Here is a 12374-nt window from a genome sequence, read left to right on the forward strand (position 1 = left end):
GAGTGCAGGCTTTAGTGCCGTTTAGTTAATTCACGCATAATGATTTACAATAAAATAGAAGAAAGATTTGAATAAGCCCTGAAGGCTGGTGAAACAAAGGCCTGCACAGCTCTCCATGAACAGAGTTGCCCACCCCTGTCTCAGTCCCTTCATCTGAAATTCATTGTTGAGTCTACTGTTTTGACAGGTGAAACAATCATGTTATTTTTTGCATTGAGCTTTAGTATAAAATGACTAGAAAAAAAGGCAAAAACATAAACAAAAAAACTAATATAAAAAAAATTACTTGTGTTATAAAAAATGTTTATGTAAAATTGTCATATCAAATGTATTTCAAAATTACATTAAAACTTTTAACAGAAAGCAAAGCTTGTTTTGTTGTTTTCAGGGTTTAATCAAATAGCTTTGATCGTATGGTTTCATTTGCATTTTAGGTGAACTAGAGTAAGTCGTTTCGAAGTACAATAGCTAATCCTGCAAGCTCAAACTGTCTCAGCATAGTGAGTGTTGCTCTCTCGCCACAGGAGGGTGCTCTTGGCCTGAAGATGGGTCACTATCAACAGGAGGGTGATCTTGGCCTGAAGATGGTTCACTATCAACAGGAGGGTGCTCTTGGTCTGAAGATGGTTAGCTATCAACAGGAGGGTGCTCTTGGTCTGAAGATGGTTAGCTATCAACAGGAGGGTGCTCTTGGTCTGAAGATGGGTCACTATCAACAGGAGGGTGCTCTTGGTCTGAAGATGGGTCACTATCAACAGGAGGGTGCTCTTGGTCTGAAGATGGGTCACTATCAACAGGAGGGTGATCTTGGCCTGAAGATGGGTCACTATCAACAGGAGGGTGATCTTGGCCTGAAGATGGTTCACTATCAACAGGAGGGTGCTCTTGGTCTGAAGATGGTTAGCTATCAACAGGAGGGTGCTCTTGGTCTGAAGATGGGTCACTATCAACAGGAGGGTGATCTTGGTCTGAAGATGGGTCACTATCAACAGGAGGGTGCTCTTGGTCTGAAGATGGTTAGCTATCAACAGGAGGGTGCTCTTGGTCTGAAGATGGGTCACTATCAACAGGAGGGTGCTCTTGGTCTGAAGATGGGTCACTATCAACAGGAGGGTGCTCTTGGTCTGAAGATGGTTAGCTATCAACAGGAGGGTGCTCTTGGTCTGAAGATGGGTCACTATCAACAGGAGGGTGATCTTGGTCTGAAGATGGGTCACTATCAACAGGAGGGTGCTCTTGGTCTGAAGATGGTTAGCTATCAACAGGAGGGTGCTCTTGGTCTGAAGATGGGTCACTATCAACAGGAGGGTGCTCTTGGTCTGAAGATGGGTCACTATCAACAGGAGGGTGCTCTTGGTCTGAAGATAATGAACTGTCTCTGTTGATAGTGAACTATTTATCTTGTTAGCTGTACCAAATCCTCAAATTGGAGTAAAAAATGTGAAATGTACGCTAACCAAATCTTTCCGACATTATTATAATTTTAAGATGATACCTCTGAAACCACCAGCGGTGCCCTTTTAATGGGTGTAAACTGCTTATTACAGTGGGCTCCAAAAGTATTGGCAATGTACAAACAATACTTTAAAAAATATAAACAGTATAATTCATTATCTCAAAATACCAACATGTGAGAAATACTGTACTTTATTAATGTTTCAATGGAACCCACCAAAATCATTTATTAATTTAATTAAAAATCAATGTCCTCCAAATCAAGGTTTCACAAGTAATGGCACCCTTAAAGATTATTGTAAATAACATCTACCAAAATTAAACCCGGAATTAAATTGCACTTATTTAAGTTTATCTAAGTCTTAAGGAACTATATTGAGCCTTTAGATCACTTCCTTTTTCACTGGGGTATAAAAAAGAGGTAACACAAATGCAATATCCCTTTGTCATCCAACACCATGAAGAAAACAAAAGAACTGGCAGTTCAAAAGAGACATATGGTCGTAGACCTTTATAAATCTGGTAATGGCTACAATAAGATCCACAAACGATTGAATATACCACTGAGCACTGTCAGGGCAATTGTAAAAAATAAAAAAAGGAGGAGGATGGTGAGAGAAGCAACAAAATCCCAAGAATCCCCGTGAAATAATTGCAGGCCTTGGGGACGTCTTGGGGTCACCAGGTTTCAAAAAGCAACACGAGACCCCACCTCCACAACCACAGGCTATTTGGAAGGGCTGCCAGAAGAAAGTCCTTTCTGACCCCAAGACACAGACGCAAACACATTAAGTTTGCAAATGTCATTTAAATTATGACTGGAAGAAGGTGCTCTGGTCAGATGAGACCAAAATTGAATGTTTTTGTCAGATACAGCATCGGCATGTTTGGCGGCGAAACGGAGATGCATACAAGGAGAGGCACCTCATACCCACAGTGAAATATGGTGGTGGGTCTGTGATGTTTTGGGGCTGTTTTAATTCCAGAGGTCCAGGGGCACTGGTTAAGATTGATGGCATAATGAACTCCACCAACTATCAGGCAATTTTGTCTGACAATCTGGTTGCCTCTGCCAGAAGGCTGGGGCTTAGCCGTAGGTGGACTTTCCAACAAGAAAATGACCCAAAACATGCCTCAAGATCCACACAGAAATGGTTCTGTGACAACAAAACCAATGTTCTACCATGGCCATGTCAGTCGCCGGACCTCAATCCAATCCAAAACCTGTGGGCTGAGTTGAAGAGGGCAGTTGATAAGTGCAAACCCAAGAATGTGAAGGACCTTGAAAGGATCTGCATAGAGGAATGGTCCAAAATCCCTCCAAATGTGTTCCTTAACCTTGTCAAACACCACAGGAAAAGACTCCATGCTGTTATCCTTGCCAGAGTTGGCTGCACTAAGTACTAAATGAGGAGTGCCAATACTTTTGCAACCTTGATTTTGGCTAAATTTATTTTGTATTAAATAATTGTATGATTTTGATTGGTTCCATTGAAACATTAATAAGCTACAATATTTCTCACATGTTGTTATTTTGAGTTTCTCTATAATTATGTTGTTTATATTTTTTTTAAGTACTGTTTGTGCATTGTCAGTCAGGGGTGCCAGTAATATTGGAGCCCACTGTATATATATTTATCTAATTAGACTATTTCTGCAATATAAATAGCTTGCAGTATACACTCAGTAGACAGTTTATTAGGTGCAACTGTGTAGTACTGGGTCGGACATCCCTTTGCCTCCAGAACAGCCTGATTTTTTTGGGGAATGGAAACGTAGCTAAATTGGTATCAATGTGCGCCAGGAAAACATTCCCCACACCAGTACACCACAACCACCAGCCTGTACTGTTGACACCAGGCAGGATGGGGCAATGGACTCATGCTGCTTACGCCAAATACTGACTCTGCCATCAGCATGAAGCAACAGGAACCGGGATTCGTCGGACGAGGCAACATTTTTCCACTCTTCAATTGTCCAGTATTGGTGATCGTGTGCCAACTGGAGCGGCTGCTTCTTGTTTTTAGCTGATTGGAGTGGAACCTGGTGTGGTCGTCTGCTGCAATAGCCCATCTGTGACAAGGACCGACAAGTTGTGTGTTCTGAGATGCCATTCTGCACACCACTGTTGTACTGCGCCATTGTTTGCCTGTTTGTGGCCTTCCTTTTCGATTGCACGATTCTTGCCATTCTTCTTTGACCGCTCATCAAGGAGCTATTTTCACCAACAGGACTTACGATGACTGGATGTTTTTTGTTTGTCACGCCATTCTCTGTAAACCCTAGACACGTGAAAAGCCAAGGAGGCTGGCTGGGTGTTTCTGAGATACTTGAACCTGCGCGCCTGGTACCAACGATCATACCTAGGACTGTTGTGGTGACCGTATTACCGCGATACCAGTGGTCACGAGTCATGAAGGCAGTCAAATTCAGGAAACAACAAATTCACCTCCTCCCTGTAGGCCGTCTCGTCGTTGTTGGTAATCAAGCCTACCACTGTAGTCTCGTCTGCAAACTTGATGATTGAGTTGGAGGCGTGCATGGCCACACAGTCGTGGGTGAACAGGGAGTACAGGAGAGGGCTCAGAACGCACCCTTGTGGGGCCCCAGTGTTGAGGCTCAGCGGGGTGGAGATGTTGTTACCTACCCTCACCACCTGGGGGCGGCCCGTCAGGAAGTCCAGTACCCAGTTGCACAGGGTGGGGTCGAGACCCAGGGTCTCAAGCTTAATGACGAGTTTGGAGGGTACTATGGTGTTGAATGCTGAGCTGTAGTCGATGAACAGCATTCTCACATAGGTATTCCTCTTGTCCAGATGGGTTAGGGCAGTGTGCAGTGTGGTTGCGATTGCATCGTCTGTGGACCTATTGGGGCAGTAAGCAAATTGGAGTGGGTCTAGGGTGGAGGTGATATGGTCCTTGACTAGTCTCTCAAAGCACTTCATGATGACGGAAGTGAGTGCTACGGGGTGGTAGTCGTTTAGCTCAGTTACCTTAGCTTTCTTGGGAACAGGAACAATGGTGGCCCTCTTGGAGCATGTGGGAACAGCAGATTGGGATAAGGCTTGATTGAATATGTCCGTAAACACCCCAGCCAGCTGGTCTGCGCATGCTCTGAGGACGCGGCTGGGGATGCCGTCTGGGCCTGCAGCCTTGCGAGGGTTAACGCGCTTAAATGTTTTACTCACCTCGGCTGCAGTGAAGGAGAGTCCGCAGGTTTTGGTTGCGGGCCGTGTCAGTGGCCTCAAAGCGAGCAAAGATGTTGTTTAGTCTGTCTGGGAGCAAGACATCCTGGTCCGCGACGGGGCTGGTTTTCTTTTTGTAATCCGTGATTGACTGTAGACCCTGCCACATACCTCTTGTGTCTGAGCCGTTGAATTGCGACTCTACTTTGTCGCTATACTGACACTTAGCTTGTTTGATTGCCTTGCGGAGGGAATAGCTATACTGTTTGTATTGGTCATGTTTCCGGTCACCTTGCCCTGGTTAAAAGCAGTGGTTCGCGCTTTCAGTTTTGCGCGAATGCTGCCATCAATCCATAGTTTCTGGTTGGGGAATGTTTTAATAGTTGCTGTGGGTACGATGTCGCCAATGCACTTGCTAATGAACTCGCTCACCGAATCAGTGTATTCGTCAATGTTGTTGTTTGACGCAATGCGGAACATATCCCAATCCACGCGATCGAAGCAATCTTGAAGCGTGGATTCAGATTGGTCGGACCAGCGTTGAACAGACCTGAGAGCGGGAGCTTCCTGTTTTGGTTTCTGTCTATATGCTGCAAGCAACAAAAGGGAGTCGTGGTCAGCTTTTCCGAAAGGGCGGGGGAGGTCCTTATATGCGTCGCAGAAGTTGGAATAACAATGATCCAGGGATTTACCAACTCTGGTAGCACAACCGATATGCTGATAGAATTTAGGGAGTCTTGTTTTCAGATTAGCCTTGTTAAAATCCCCAGCTACAATACATGCAGCCTCAGGTTTCCAGTTTACATAGAGTCAAATAAAGTTCATTCAGGGTCATCGATGTGTCTGCTTGGGGGGGAATATATGTGGCTGTGATTATAATCGAAGAGAATTGTCTTGGTAGATAATACGATCAACATTTGATTGTGAGGAATTCTAAGTCAGGTGAACAGAAGGACTTCCAGTATGTTGTTATGATCACACCACGTCTCGTTAATCATAAGGCCCACCCCCCCCCCCCCCCGCCCCTCTTCTTACCAGAAAGATGTTTGCCCCCCATCATTTCAAATCATATTTAGAGTCACATCATGCAGCCGTATTAACAATCAAAACATGGATTTATAAACTTTTTCAAATGTAGATATTCCAAAGGTCTGCATCAGTGGATTGAACCAGCTTCTTTGTTGCTTTAAGATCATTTATTGAATTGTGTCTTCTATGCAGAATGATGATAATATAGGCTTAAACTCTTTTTCTCTCTCATAATAACAGTACCACTGAGTGCTGATATTTGGCCAGTGATCCGGGTGTATCTGTAATAAAGGCTTGTAATTGGTTACACCTGCAGAGTGTTGGATGGCAGTGAGGCTTCAGGGTTCATCAGAGACATCTTAATCCCTGTAATAAGTCAGAGGGATTCAGATACTTCTCTACCACAGCCATGGTTCACCTAACACTCCTCTGTAGCCTGCCCAATTTATATACAGTATCCAGCTGCAGCACGGAATAAGCACGCTCAAGTCTCACAAATACAGACTACGTCTCAGACACTGGTGTCCTGTTTGGGTAGAGTTAGTGTTGATGTAGTAGTTAAGGCTAGTTATTAGGGATTGGGTTAGGGTTAAGGACTGGACCATGTTATGTTGAAATCCCAGTGCCTGGGAGTGAGAGTGACTGGGTTAGCTGAATCCTGTACCTTTGTAAACTAGCTGTTCCTGTTGGGGTTTTGTCAGAAGTTTAATATTTAGATGGATTGTTTCCTGAGCTTGAAATTATCACACATGAGTTACAGGCCTATCTTTCGTGTCAGAAAACACAGCTAAAGAAGTCACTGAAACCCTTAATAAGGAGTTTAGTTTTGGAATGGGTGGCTAGTAATAAACTTGTCCTGGACATCTCTAAAACTAAGAGCATTGTATTTTCTACAAATCATTCCCTAAGCTCTAGACCTCAGCCGAATCTGGTAATGAATGATGTGGCTATTGAACAAGTTGAGGAGACTAAATTACTTGGTGTTACCTTAGATTGTAAACTGTCATGGTCAAAACATACAGATTCAATGGTTGTAAGGATGGGGAGAGGTCTGTCCATAATAAAGAGATGCTCTGCTTTTTTGACACTACACTCCAAAAAGCAAGTCATGCAAGCTCTAGTTTTTTCTTATCTTGATTATTGTCCAGTCGTGGTCAAGTGCTGCAAATAAAGACCTAGTTAAGCTGCAGCTGGCCCAAAACAGAGTGGCACATGTTGCTTTTCATTGTAATCAGAGGGCTAATATAAATACAATGCATGCCAGTCTCTCTTAGCTAAAAGTTGAAGAGAGACTGACTGCCTCATTTCTTATTTTTAAAAGAAAGATTGTGTCTGCTTGGGGGGGAATATATGCGGCTGTGATTATAATCGAAGAGAATTGTCTTGGTAGATAATGCGATCAACATTTGATTGTGAGGAATTCTAAGTCAGGTGAACAGAAGGACTTCCAGTATGTTGTTATGATCACACGTCTCGTTAATCATAAGGCATAAACATAAACATTGATATGTAGGCTATGTGTGCCGTTTTTAAATGTATGTAGTTCTGTCCTTGAGCTGTTCTTGTCTATTAATTTTTCATATATTAAAAAATATATATATTTAATCTTTATTTAACCAGCTAGGCCATTTACAACTTCGACCTGGCCAAGATTAAGCAAAGCAGTGCGACAAAAACAACAACACAGAGTTACACATGGGATTAACAAACGTACAGTCAATAACACAATAGAAAATCTGTATACAGTGTGTGCAAATGAAGTAAGGAGGTAAGACAAAAAATAGGCCATAGAGGCGAAGTAATTAAAATTGAGCAATTAACACTGGAGTGATAGATGTGCAGATGAGGATGTGCAAGTAGAAATACTGATGTGCAAAAGAGCAGAAAAAAAATATGGGGATGATGTAGGTAATTGGTTGGATGGGCTATTTACAGCCGATGCCTGAAGTTAGTGAGAGAGATATAAGTCTCCAACTTCAGTGATTTTTGCAATTAGTTCCAGTCATTGGCAGCAGAGAACTGGAAGATAAGGCGGCCAAAGTAGATGTTGGTTTTGGGGATGACCAGTGAGACGTGCTACGGGTGGGTGGGTGTTGCTATGGTGACCAGTGAGCTGAGATAAGGCGGAGCTTTACCTAGCAAAGACTTGTAGATGACCTGGAGCCAGTGGGTTTGGCGATGAATATGTAGCGAGGACCAGCCAACGAGAGCGTACAGGACGCAATGGTGGGTAGTACAGTATATGGGGCTTTGGTAATGGTAATGTTCTATATTTTGTCATGTTTCATGTTTTGTGTGGACCCCAGGAAGAGTAGCTGTTGCTTTCGCAACAACTAATGGGGATCAATCAAATACCAAATAACAAACCATGTGATACATCAATTATGTTCACATCATATTGGTACTGTGCATTATCTACTATATTCAATGATCCAAAAATACCCCCTGGGAAGTATAATAAAGCATTTCTTTATGCACAATAAAATTGTATGTTAAGATAATCACCAACTTTCTAAAACATTTTCCGCTGTAACGTTGTGTAACAGCTGTCATAAGGATGTTGAAATATGAACGCAGTCTCCCTACTGTTTGTTTAGTAAACCACAACCACACTGATCAGAATCTGACATGCCTCTAACCACTTTAATTTCACTTGTGACTAAATCTAAACAAATATTGTGTGTGAATGGAGAGCATTTGTTCCTTGTTTGCCATATTAAATAAATCTCATGATGAAATGGTTACTGTTCAAATGTTTACAAAACATTTTTATATATTTTATATAATGAAAATTGGCAAAGAATAGCAAAAAAGAAAGATGGTTTTCACGGTTTAATATATATTTTTTTTAAACACATAAACATGTCCAATTAGTCTATGTGAAAAGCTTTAAGAAACGCCAGTCACGTCTTATGCCAATAGGGAAATGAAATTCTAACTCCAACTGTGTCAATGCAACTCACAATTATTAAGACCATATTTCTTTGGGGAAAATATGTTAAGTGTTACAAGATATTAATCAGAAAACTTCTGAAAGTTGTCATGATATACATTTTCACAGTTTAGCTTATTGTGTCTTTGCATCATAAAAGCAAGTATTAGCTTCCATATTTTTCTGCAAGATTTCTTTTTATTTCTTGGGCAAATTCTTAAATGCTTCACTTATTATCAGAAGCATTAGACTATTTATACCCTACTGTCTTACCCTGCCAGCCAGGTAGTCATTTCATCAGTGCTCCCCTGGGAGAGGTTTGTCAGTCAATTTATTGTAATTCTTTGTACTGTGTATTTAATCCTGACATTAAGGTCAGACAAATCATTCATTAAAACAAGGATCATGATGTTTTAAGGTCCAATGCAGCCATTTTTATCTCGATATCAAATAATATCTGGGTAACAATTGAGTACCTTACTGTGAATGTTTTCAATTAATGTGATCAAAAATAAACAAAAATAGCCTATTTGCAAAGATCAATTTCTCAAGCAAGAATATTGCTAGGAATGTCTGGGAGTGGACTGAGTGGGGAGGGGAAAACTGTTATTGGGAGAGAGGTTTGGAACTCTCTTATTGGTCTATTAACTCATTCACGGCCTGGTGATGTCACCAGAAAGGCCAAAACTCCATCCCACCAAAACAGGCTGAAATTTGAGGCGGTCTTGTCAAACAACTCTTACACTAAAAGGGCACTTTCATAATTTTCACAATTTCACAGTATTATTCCAATCTCATAGTGTGAAAGTATATATAAAACACAGGAATATCACGTTTTTGACAGTACTGGGCTCTTTACAGAAAAGAGAGCAATGAAAGTTGGCTACAACATAGAAAATGTTCATGTTTCTCTGCCATTTGTTTTTCTACCGTTACTCAGTTTCCACCTGCTTTCATTTGTTCTTTCTGTCTACTCTTTTTTACTGACTCTTTTTGTGACAGCGTAAACATTTTACATGGTACAACCTTGTTTGTTTAAACAAGAAATCCAAGTAATGTGCCTTTCAGTTGCCAGGCTTAGAGACAATTAACTCAGGCAGGCCATGTGCTCAGTCTGGCATTTTGACTGGTATTAATGCTTACTGGAGTGTGTGTTTGTGGCAGGGCCAGATGTGTTATTTTCAGGAAGAGATCAGGGAGGAGTTTGAAGCGAGCGAAAGGTTTAAGCTCCCTTGATCTTGAAGGCTGCATGATCTCTGTAAAGTCCTAGATTCCAAGCTTGATGAGGAGGTGGTGTACCTCCAGGAACTCCACAGAGCTTCTCTCCCAGACTCTGTTTACACCAAGGGAGTGTCTAGTACCAGATTTTACATGAGATGGGAGGCCTCAATACCAAAACATTCTCCACCACACCATGTATTCCATTTCCCTACCTACGGGGTGTGTAGGCTTTTCTAAAGTGTCATTTGTGACATGTCATTTGAATACTTGGTTGTTTGTGGCACTCTATTTGTTGTTTTGTATTGGTGACATTGACACAGTAAGAGACTGGTAAGACCATTTAAATCTGTGTTATTAACCATTTCTCAGTTGCTCCCATATTCATGTCCAAAATTGTAACATTTATTGGGACATTTGTTTTTAGAAAATCAACATATGGGTTTGTGTGAGAGTTGTCCAATTAGCTGTTTGAAAGTAATTCTGATAAATGTAATTGAACTGCATAATATAGTACAAATTATTGTTGTCATGGCATGGGTCCTCAAATCCTCAAAAGGTTCTACAGCTGCACCATCAAGAGCATCCTGACTGGATGCATTACTGCCTGGTATGGCAACTGCTCGGCCTCCGACCGCAAGGCACTACAGAGGGTAGTGGGTACGGCGCAGTACATCACTGGGGCCAAGCTTCCTGCCATCCAGGACCTCTATACCAGGCGGTGTCAGAGGAGGTCCCTAAAAATGGTCAAAGTCTCCAGCTACCCTAGTCATAGACTGTTCTCTCTGCTATCACACAGCAAGCGGTACTGGAGTGCCATTTCTAGGTCCAAAAGCCTTCTAAAGACTCCTGAACATTTAATCAAATGGCTACCCAGACTATTTGCATTGCCCCCCTTTTACGCCGCTGCTACTCTCTGTTATTATCTATGCATAGTCACTTTAATAACTCTACCTACATGTACACATTACCTCAATCACCTCGACTAACTGGTGCCCCCACACATTGACTCTGTACTGGTACCCCCTGTATATAGTCTCGCTATTGTTATTTTACAGCTGCTCTATAATTACTTGTTCCTTTTATTTCTATTTCTTGTTATTTTTTCAACTGCATTGTTGGTTAGGGGCTTGTAAGTAATAATTTCACTGTAAGGTCTACTGGTGTATTCTGTGCATGTGACTAATAACATTTGATTTGATTTGATATCAAAAAAAATTATCCCATTGTGACCTGCCGTGCCCTACGATCAATGGAGACCAGGTGTAGAAGAGCCTGGCTTGGGTTAGAACAGGATAGAGGGATCATCATAAGCACCCACTATAATCCCTATTACTTCAATCATACCTAACCCAATGGGTCTGTGAGAGGAACAACCATGGGGGCTGCAGAGCATTCCTAATCCAGTCTTGAAAGATAGTATGCACCTTCAGTTAAAAAAAGATGTAGGTTGATTCACTAGAACTATATACAGACCTTGATTTTTACTACGAGTCATAATTGTGGGGGGAATGTTCCAGGACACCAAAGCAGCGCTTTCATAAACGGAAAGTCCATCATGTGTTGAAACCCAACTTGTCCAATCAATTGATGTCATTTCTCAGAACAGTGCTAATAACATGTCTAAAAATGAATTCTTTGGCCAAGAGAGGTACAAAATCCCAAATCCTGTAAAGATCTTTTCCATGTGTCTCCATTCCTCTAGCTCTCTGATTGGCCTAAGTCGTAAACACAGGGGTGTTATAGGAGTGTGCATGGAAAGCTCTGAACTCTTATGGGCACCTTCGCCCGAAAAGGCAGGAATCTAGAAAGTTCCACTTAGTTGTTGATCATCATCCCACATAAGTCCACACTCATGGGCGAGTGAATTGCAAGAAGCAAAGCCGAAATCTCTTTTTAGTAAAGGAATAATTTTTCTTTGTCTAGGCCTCAAAAGTCTGCCATTATAGCTGTAGCTCAAGCAGTTTCAAGTGGCCATGGCTGTGTTTAGAAAACACATCTTTTCCCAGAGAAACTGACACAGTGCAGAGTTGATCTCAGTGTAAATACTCTCCATCTTTTTTCCGTTGCAGATGTAAATATAGAGCATATTTTCGGAACGGTGTTCAGTGCGTAGGTCACATTTTTCCCCTTTAGTAAACTCAGCATTGTGTAGCGTTATGAGTGTGAAATCCTAGTACAGGGAGTCTCACCCTAGGGCTCTCTAATTTAACCCATGTCTGAATACCAGTGGCTGAACACTCCACCAGGACAGTGGCAATACTAGGTCCTCAATCAGTGGAACTGATTCTGACAGGAAGGTACCAAACCCACACTTAAAGCAGCCTCAATGTCAGCTAATGAGGTTGAGCACATTAAATTAGTCTGGATTATTCTAATCAAATGTTATTTGTCTTATGCTTCGTAAACAAAATGTGTAGACTAACAGTGAAATTCTTACGGGCCCTTCCTAACAATGCAACAAAAAAAACAACACAAGAACAAAATAGTATGAGTAACGATAACTTGGCTATACATGGGTACCAATACGGGGTACCAGTACAAGGTATTTGAGGT

This window comes from Oncorhynchus mykiss, chromosome 1 (genome assembly GCF_057628025.1).
Source record: "Oncorhynchus mykiss isolate SJ-2025 chromosome 1, ASM5762802v1, whole genome shotgun sequence".
Taxonomy (NCBI): Eukaryota; Metazoa; Chordata; class Actinopteri; order Salmoniformes; family Salmonidae; genus Oncorhynchus; species Oncorhynchus mykiss.